General features: G+C 38.6%; 1 pseudogene; it reads left to right on the top strand.

Moving 5' to 3' along the window:
• The first annotated feature begins 282 nt into the window (after positions 1-282).
• On the top strand, positions 283-1,101 carry LOC107730257 (dolichyl-diphosphooligosaccharide--protein glycosyltransferase subunit STT3B pseudogene; annotated as a pseudogene).
• Positions 1,102-9,826: the final 8,725 nt, after the last annotated feature.

Below are 9,826 nucleotides of genomic sequence, written 5' to 3'. Positions count from 1 at the left end.
TTGCGTAGTGGCCTCTGTGAAGGCAGCATTTTTTCGATGCAAAATTCATTTATTTCATTGGTGTATCGCGTACAGCGCCGCGACGGTTCTTCATGCTGATTGGCTCAAACGAGTGTCCGTTATTGAAATCCAGAGTCACGATTGGCCAACCTCCTGTCAACGTTTTTCCGTTTGTGTTCGTCAACGTTCGAGGCTGTGCGTGCTCTCATTGGCTGATCCACGGCTTCGGTCAGTGGTTTCCTTGCAGCGGATTGGCTGAAGTATGACCCGCCTTGTTCTACCTGTCTCGCTATGAGAGGCTGAACGATTCTTCCTGCTGTATGGAGCAGAACCGCCCTACTTTTCCCCTTTCCTACAGTGGATCTCGTGTGCAAGCCGGTTAGCATGCCACTCAGACGCGGAATCTACTGCAAATAAATCCAGATTGTTCATACACAACGCCAAACACCTGCAGTTGGAGCAAAGGCCTGGTTGTGCAGAAATATTGGCGCCGAGGAGGGAGTGGGTTGGTGGAAAGAGGGGTGCGTGGCGGTGGGAAGTGCTCTTCTAACCAAATCCTCCAGAACATGGCGGAGCACCACACCGCCTCCGACTGTAAGCACAAAGCCAGCTCCAACGCAGGAGGTTCGGTCTCGGGCAATGGACGGCCCAGCTCCCCGGCTGGATGCGGCGGCAGCGGAGGAGGCCTGTCCGGGGGACTGACGCAGCCGGCGGGATGGCAGTCTTTGCTGTCGTTCACCATTCTCTTTCTGGCCTGGTTGGCAGGGTTTAGCTCGCGACTTTTCGCAGTTATTCGCTTCGAGAGCATCATTCACGAGTTTGACCCTTGGTGAGTATAAAGGCGGGCGGGTTTGTGGCGCACTTTTAATTTGACGTTTGGAGATGTAATGCACGATTAATCTCGCTGTGAATGGAGTGTCAGTGCGTGATGCACAACGCTCCTGCGATCCTCCATCCATATCAGCGTAATTGTCTCAGGAAGCGTTTTGTCTCTGTGCGGTACGTCCATGCTTGACAATTTTGACACGTAACCGCATGGTAGCTGACCTCCATCTTTTTTTTTTTTTCTAATTCCAGATAAATACAATTTATTGTGATAGTGCTTGCGTTAGCAAAGTGCTATTTTAATTTAGCACTACGGTTTATTACAATCTGTTGAGGTAACTTATAATGAATATTACAGCAAGGTGTCGTAAAACTCCAAATGAGGAAATGAACACTGGTATCTGTTTATTTTAAGTTGTAGTTTATGGCAAGTCGTTTTAGCATTTATCACTTAAAATGACATACAATGTATTTTGTTACTGTTGCTTATTGTTAATTACTAGTATGTAATTCAATAGCTAACTAACGTCATTAGTCCTAGTATATATTCAGTTCATTCATTACATACTAGAGCCTACTAGTTCGACAAATAGTCACTGTCATAGTAAATTCTTAACTATTAATTGTAATACACAGTAGTACTATTCTAGTCAGTTAGTACTGGGAGAACAGGAGCTAGTAACCAAGTACATGTTCTTATAAGTAAATGGTAAAACTGAAATAGGTACTAGGAGTGAAAGGTTTATCTGAACCACACATTACTATAGTATCCACTGATAAATTTGCACTAACTAGCAGCAACTGTTTGGATAATGAATAGAAAAAGGATTAAGTACTAAATGATATAGTTAAACTGAACAAAGATATTTTCACTGTTAGAATAGGTCAAATACATTTAATATGGATCACTGTTACTGTTACCTATTGTTAATTACAAGTATGTAACTCAATAGTGACTATAAGCTTACCCATAACAATGATTTGTTACTATGTGGTACAATATGGGTCACTGGTAATTAAGTTTTAGTAACAATATTAGTTAAGTTTTAAGTGTTAAAATGACTCTCCATGCAGTGTTCCCACCTCCTGATACTATTAATGTGTGCTTATGTTATATATTCATAAAATATCCCTATGTTATATAACAATGTCAGATTTGCAGATAAGTGTAATTCTCTTGATCCGCAGAGCTGTCAAATGCAAGCTCTTAACTTCTGCTTTAGAACTAATGGTTTATTTTTAGCACTAAATTGTTTAATCCATTCATGAATCATAGGTATGAATTAAACCCCTTGTGCAGCAATTACATCCAGTTGAGACTCAAAAGCATTCACTTCCCTTTTCTTTAATGTATAGCTTACTGTCAATTATTTCCTCATGCCCTCTGTTAAGAGCAGTGAAGATGTACCTGTTTATGAAAGTTTGTTATATAAAGTCTCAAGGTGGTATATGAGGCTTTGTGAATTTAGGTCAACTTCTGATTTTATCATGATTGGAAATTTTATGGTCACGCATCTCACTGTGACGGATTCTTTAAACACAATAATTGTATAGTCAAGCGTGTGTTAGATTGCATTTCAGTAGTTATGCCACGTCTAGCATATAGAGAGAATAACAGCAGGACCATCCTTTCACGGTATGGTCCCAATTTTCAGATTTACAGTCATAACTGCTTATGTTGAGGGTCATGGTGCTTTGCATTCATTAGTCTGAACGGAAGATCAAAGATTGTTATCTATGTGCTTAAACAAGCAAACTCTTAACCAGCCTCCTAGGCTAAAACTAATGATATTCAACGGAAGAACATCTTCATGCAAAGAAGGTGAACATGCTAGAGTATAGTTTTTTGGTTGTCTGCCAGTCATGGGTTACTAGTGATGTAACTGAAAATATTTCTCTGAAACGGCAAAACCCCCCCCCGACTGTTTTCGGTTACAGTTTAATTGTTTTCAAGGGCCGAAATCACTGACCGTTTATTGAGTACTTTATTATTCTAGAGTAGAAATTTGTAAAAAAAAATTAAGGTAAAATGTTGAGAGGTGACGATTGCTGAAGAACTTTACTATTAATTGTTTATTTTTTTACTTTGTTAATATTACATATTATTAGGGATGTAACGATTCACTCAACTCACGATTCGATTCACGGTTTTGATTTCACGATTCGATTCGATTCAAGATTTTAATTTATTTTTTACAAAATGAGATTTAAGACAAATTATAAATTAAATGTGTCCTTTTATTATTGCTTGGACAAAATGCTGCACATTTCTTTGTGAAATTGAAATATAACACTATAATAATATACTAATATAGCACTTGCATGTTACTGCTCTTTTGTTAGTTTTGATTGCTTCTATTGTCCTCATTTGTAAGTCGCTTTGGACAAAAGCGTCTGCTAAATGACAAAATTTAAATAGAATGTAAATGTAAATAACAAAACTAAATTGAAATTTTAAAACAAGCCCCAAATCAAATAAATAAGTAACACAAATAAAAGAAATCTCTTCATATAAACAAACTAAGGCTTTGTCTGTGCTCTTTCCATTTAAAATTAGAGGCAACCACTGCATTTTAATCATGATCCAAACAAAGATGCTGCATACATGCAACATGAGCAATTTTTAATATAAATTAGATTGTATAATTTCGAAATTTGAAGCAAAAACAATGGTTTGACTTCAGTTTTGTGAAACTATACATAAAAAATATCTGCATGAAAGCTGAGCTGAATGAGACGCAGATTCACTCTCCGCCAGCAGGTAACGTGTTTCCTTGGTTTCCGCTGTAAACAAAGCAGCGCTGCACTTATGAACTTTAATATGCATTATACAGAGGCAAGATGAATAAAAAAAATACCATCTAAACTTTTCTAAAGACAGTAAGTTCCCCTCAGACATGCATTCATATAAACTCCTACCCCTAAATGAATCGCGATTTGTTTAGCATCTCAACCGATTTGAATCGTCATATATATGTGAATCGATTTTCAACCGGCTCGCGGTTAATCGTTACATCCCTACATATTATAATTGTTTAAATACAGATACAGATTCCGGCTAAATGAGAACTCTTGTTTCAGTGTTTCTGTAAAAAAGGAATTTCGGTGCATCATTAGTCATGGAACACGCAAACTCTCATGTGCAATTGGTTTTAAGAAATGAAAAAAGGCTGGTATGATTTTGGTGGTTTCTTTGGGCAGTAATCTAAAAAAAATTGTTTATTTCATCATGTGGCCAGATTTATTTTTTAGCTTTGGTTATTACTAGTTCCGCTATTGTGAAATCTAATCATAGACTTGCTACCTTTTTTTTTGTAGTTTTTGTATTACAATATGCATATTAGGGTTGGGCGATGTCTACCAAATCAGGGCTCGCAAAATTTCTAAATCCCTGGTAGCCCTTCGGGCAGGCATTCTTAATATTTTGGTAGCCCAAAAATGAATTTATCTATAAATAGTTATATTGTATTTTTTCTTCAAATAACAAGTCAAGAGAGTATGGGTGCAACGGATCACAAATCTCACGGTTCGGATTATATTACATTATCATATCACATTTTGAGTCACCGATTGGATCATTTTTCAGATGAGCAAAAAAAATATGGTTCTTTAATATTTAAGTAACACTTATTATTTAAAGAACAATTTACTACTTCGATACCACAGCAAAAACTAGTAGCATATAGGGACGTAACGATTCACTCAACTCACGATGTGATATGATTCACGATACTGATTTCACAATACAATTTTTCTCACAATTTCTTTAACAAAATGAGATCTAAGACAGATTTAAAAAAAAGGTGTCCTTTTGTTATTTATCAGACCAAAAGGCTGCACATTACTTTGTGAAAATGAATGAGACTCAAATGTCACTCTCTGACAGCAGGTGGCGCTTAAACAGCAGGTATTTATAGACTGTTTCCCCTTTAAGACCGAATGCACGGATCCAATATAACGATGCACTTGCGATTTCTTTCTCCACTGTTTACGTTCATTTAAGACATGAAAATGCTTGCCCAGATAGTTATTTTGAGATAATTTTGCATGTATGCGTCGGTTCAAGCGAAAGAGGAATCAGTTCTGTGTTTGTGCTCTGCCTGAAACGCCACTCTGTATGTGCGTGCTTTGAGCATGTGCGCGCGAGCACCGAACTGAATTCTTCATGCGCATGAAAGGTTTAAAACGCTTGAATGTTTAAATTGGTAAGACTTAGAAACACGTGTAAATGATAAACTATGATCCGTTTCACCCCTACAAGCGAGTGAACAACGCGAATCAAGGAAGGGATTTTATATCACTATTCAAGATAGCCCGTCGGGCAGGGCAGTGATAAATTTTGGTAGCCCGACTGGAAAACAATAATGATTGCTAACGGTTGACTGTTACATTACAGTACATAAAATTTCACTTGCCACATAAACAGAGTAAGGGGAGATGACTGAGGACGATGGCGAATGATTTGCAGATCTTGAGCACCACTGACAAACATATAATTTTGTAAAATGTGTGGTAAGTACTGCCGCTCCATAGTATAAACAGTATGTGTGATCACGAATCTTGAAAGTGAAACAAAAAAGTGATCGCGCATTCAAAAGCATGCTATAGGCTCCCTGATGCCCGCAATTTATATACAGTATAATTACCCAATGATATAACTGCGAGAGAAAATACTGAAATATATATTTTCCTCCCATCTCGTATTTATTCCCCTTAGGAGTTCCGTATTACACGTCATTTTCTTTTGGAACACGGTATTGGGACGCGGCGGATATCTCTGGGGGAGGGGATGGGTGATGGGAATCGCGATGCTGGCTCAACATCGTGATGCCTATCAGCCATCGGCTGTGGTCTATTATTGTGGTTCCTGAACAGCACATAAACGCAAAATAAACTGTATTTGGTTGCTTTGTGTTGGCCAGACAGCTTGTTTGTGTAGGAAGTAGGTTTTACAGTCTGCCTGATAGAGTTGGATACTGCAGTCCAGTAGGAAGGCCTACTAACAAACAACAGCACAGAGACTTGACGACCTCTAGCCATTTAATATCTGTATGTGAGAACCCCTTAAATCTGCACATGGCCATTGATATGTGTGTTCAAGAATGCGCTCTCATTGGCTCTATGGAGTGGAGACATAAATGGACTGCACCACTTGCATGAGTAGATTTAATTAGCGAACGGGGCATTTCTGTTTGCTAATGAGCTTTCTGAATTTTATTGGCATGGTTTTCTAAACCATTTACATATAATGGCTCAGCCAACCGTGCTTGTGTCATTAGCCCATTTCCAATCAGAGCATTCATAAAACACACAGCAAACCCTGAAATGGCATGATCATTTATTTAGCATGATGCTACTTTGTTCCTTGTGATGCTATTGCACACTTTGGCATGTCTGTTGGCATCTGTTAATGCTGAAGTGTTTTGTGTGCTTTCTTTAAATCTTTATGCACCAAGAGCTTGTAACACTCCAAAGAGAAAGGAAAAATTGAAATCGCATCTTACGACCTCTTTAATATATATTTTCCTGTTCCTGTTTGTTTGAGCAACATAACACAGTAGAATTGGTTGAACCAACTGCATAAATTTGAGAAATCTGTTTGGCCGAACAATGTCCAATGTGTTAATATATTAATAAGTGTGCATTACATTTGTCTGTGTATTAAATACTTGAATCTTTTTTTTTTTTTTTTAAGCTTGTGTCATCGGTCTGACTGCGTAATTTCCGCCAATTCTCTTCAGTCTTTTCTGCCTTTTTGTGCAATTGGAGAGCATTCAAGCGGTCTCTGATGTAACCCACTGATTGCATTTTTAAGAATTAAATCTATGTCTGTTGGTGCCGTTTATTTAGCTGTGAATAAGAGACTGTATTCTTGTGATTCATAGAGTTTACCTTTTGTTTGCCTGCACACATGCGACTGTCCTCTCAAGTGTGGCACTGACACCTCTCAGGCTATTGTGTGCTCTCTTTCAGTAATCTACTTTGACATGCAGGAGGAGTTTTTCTTTTTCGCTGGCAGGCGTGCATTGGCTCAGATTGATTTTCCAGCTCTGTTAGTCATATGAATGTTGAGAAGCTTTTAACTGAGTGTGAGTGCTCAAGTCCCTTTGTCAAGGTTGGGATGCAGGTCCCTCTGGGTTATTGGTTTCCTGGGCTCAGTCTTGGATCCGAGCCCGCTGTCATTCAGCGGCCATTCAACATGCAAAATATTTTGATAATATATTCTAGGACTTCAACCTTAGAAAAATTGTAACATGCTGAAATAAACACCTACAGGCTTTTGAAATGTAATGTTACCTGCAGTTGCACCAGGTGATGGAGCTTTGTCTGAATGCTGGTTTCAAATACTGAAGGGAAGTTTATTCACCCTGTCCCTGTAAATAACACCATTTAAAATGGTTTGGAGCCTGACCGAGCATCATAAGTGTTTGGAAATTGCAGTAACTGAGAGCACCTTACTTTAAAATGCTTTGTTCAAACTGTTTTTTCTTCTGTTTCCAGCCAGGAGCTTCATTGATTTGAGAGCTCAAATGAGTAATTGTTTCATGTCCAGATAATTTCAGTGCAACACACACACTTTGGTTCTCTGGGTGTCTCATTTAGATCCAGCACACTGCCCCGAGCCTGCTCTGTCCTTTCTCGTTTTTGGATGCCGGAGTGCTGCTTTTCCTGTTCTGCTTTTCTACTCTTAATTCCTCTAGTGTATTCTCTGTCTATCGTTTTTCTCTCTTGCATTGGCTTGTGCACTTCTTTCAACCACTTAAGGCATATAACAAAGCATGCTATTAGGGCTGGAATGAAAGTCGAAATGTGTCAGCCGGTAGAGATTTTTTTTAATATGCTGTATATATCGCGGAAGGCGTACTTTTGCTTCTGTTAGTGGGCGGGAACCATTTATTTATATATATATATATATATATGTATGTGTGTGTGTGTGTGTATATTAGAGATGCACCGATTGCAATTTTCTTGGCCGATTCCGATTTTTCTGTCAGTGTGACCTGCCGATTTTCCTTCTAAGAACTATAATTGACAGCGTATACAAACAAAAATCTATTCTTTCTCAATGCAAACAATTAATTACATAATTAAATAAATTATTAAACTTTACAACTCCCCCAATCTGAACTAAGTTACAGATGTTCTCTCACTTAAACAACTCTGAAAATAAAGTGCTCTGTGACTAGAAAGAGGTAGAAAAAACAAATTAACTGAAAATGAGTTGCTGTATAAAAAAAACAGATGTCATTTCCCACTGTTTATAAATGGTCATTTTTCCCCTAACCTTATTAAATGTGTCATCTTTCACATAAAATTCTTACTTTGTTTAAATTAATTCAGTTGGAATAATAAGAAACTGTAGTGTTGTTACCGTTCAAATGAAATCAGTATCAACGAACTCCATCTGTTTCCACTGCAGAGGAAACAAGCTGCATCTGAAGTGGCATTAGATGTATTTACAAAGACTGTGAGATGAAGCTGAGGTGCCATAAATGCATTTTCACTAGGGCTGCACGATATATCGTTTCAGCATCGATATCGCGATGTGCGAATCCGCGATAATCACGTCACAGAATGTGCAATGTTTAGTATTGGCTACTGATTGTTATATTTATACTGATTGTTTTCTTTGCTCACACACAGACACGGTGTCTACACCGGACGCGAAAGCTGTACAGAGATATCCATTTAGTAGCAGAGCTACTGCAAGCATTTTCAGTGATGGAAATCCATTTATCCTTTGTTGAAACTTCTGCGTCGTCGTGGAGAGCGCAGGTCACGGTTGATTAGCAACGGCAGACGCCACGAAAGCGCAAGTTCCCGAGTGCTTTGGAAAGAAGGAGAAAGCGGCGCGACTGGCGTTTTCCCACGTGTTTTTAGGCGTGGCATGTGAACGGCCCCAATGTCTGTCTACCGTTGCATATCATTTGAACTTTGTGTCAGTACATCATAAAGAGAACGCGGCATCAGTTTACTGTCGCAGATTTGTAGTGCCGCGCCGCATCCAGTGTAGACCGCATTAGGGCTGTGCGATTAATCGAAATCGAATCGAAATCGCGATTTGACACGTTGCGATTTCCTAATCGCAAAGCCTGCGATATGGACGCGATATTACTCTTTTCCAGAGCATATGCATGACTGCCAGCCTTGAGTTGCAGTCTTACTAACCAATAGAGTGAGCGCACCTCCATTCTCCCCAATCAGCACTGCTCTAGCCAACTGCGTAAACACCCACCAAAAAAAATTAATAAATAAAAAACCGGAACGCGGGACGGGTGAGAGACAGAGTGGGATTATGGCGTCCGGGAGAGAGACAGAGTGGGATTATGGCGTCTACTGGGTAGATCGATAGTTAGGCAAATTAAAACTAAAGAAAAACGTATGCAATTTAAGCTTCGAAATGACAGACAACGTACAGCGCATATCAAAAGCTCCCTTCTCGGTTCTGTTTTCAGCACTGGAGAATAAAAGATACATTCTTAGATGTTTTTGTTAGTACGTGAACGTTCTTACATATTTTATCTCCACAACAGATTAATTTGAAATAAGTTTATGATGCATGTTCGCTATTCCCAATTCAGAAGAGCACACACACGAGCGCATCTGGCAGTATGGACGAGGCTTGACGCACGCGCGCAACCTGTGTCGACTCGCGCCTGGCTCCGCGTTTAAAACGAATGTAAATTCAGTCTAACTGCTTGCTAATTTCACTTGGATGAAATGAAACATTCAGCACATTTTCCACTTGCTCTTAAAATCCCAAATACTTAAAATGAATAAATCAGCCTATGTAACATATGTAATACTCTAATAATTGACTTAAGAAATACAGTTCATTTATAAAAAATAAACAAATATTTTCTGTGAAATTAAGTTAATTCTGTAAAAGTAGTTATACCATTATAATCTTGCCTGCTGAAAAAAAAAAAAACAATAGAACCCCCTCCCAAAACACTAACAAATGTAATGGATTTCAGGGTTATAATGGGAATTGTATTGG

This window comes from Sinocyclocheilus rhinocerous, unplaced genomic scaffold, assembly GCF_001515625.1.
Source record: "Sinocyclocheilus rhinocerous isolate Xijiao unplaced genomic scaffold, SAMN03320098_v1.1 scaffold2448, whole genome shotgun sequence".
In the NCBI taxonomy this organism is placed as follows: Eukaryota; Metazoa; Chordata; class Actinopteri; order Cypriniformes; family Cyprinidae; genus Sinocyclocheilus; species Sinocyclocheilus rhinocerous.
Note: the sequence above shows the minus strand (reverse complement) of the source record. Positions and strands in the feature narration are given on the sequence as shown.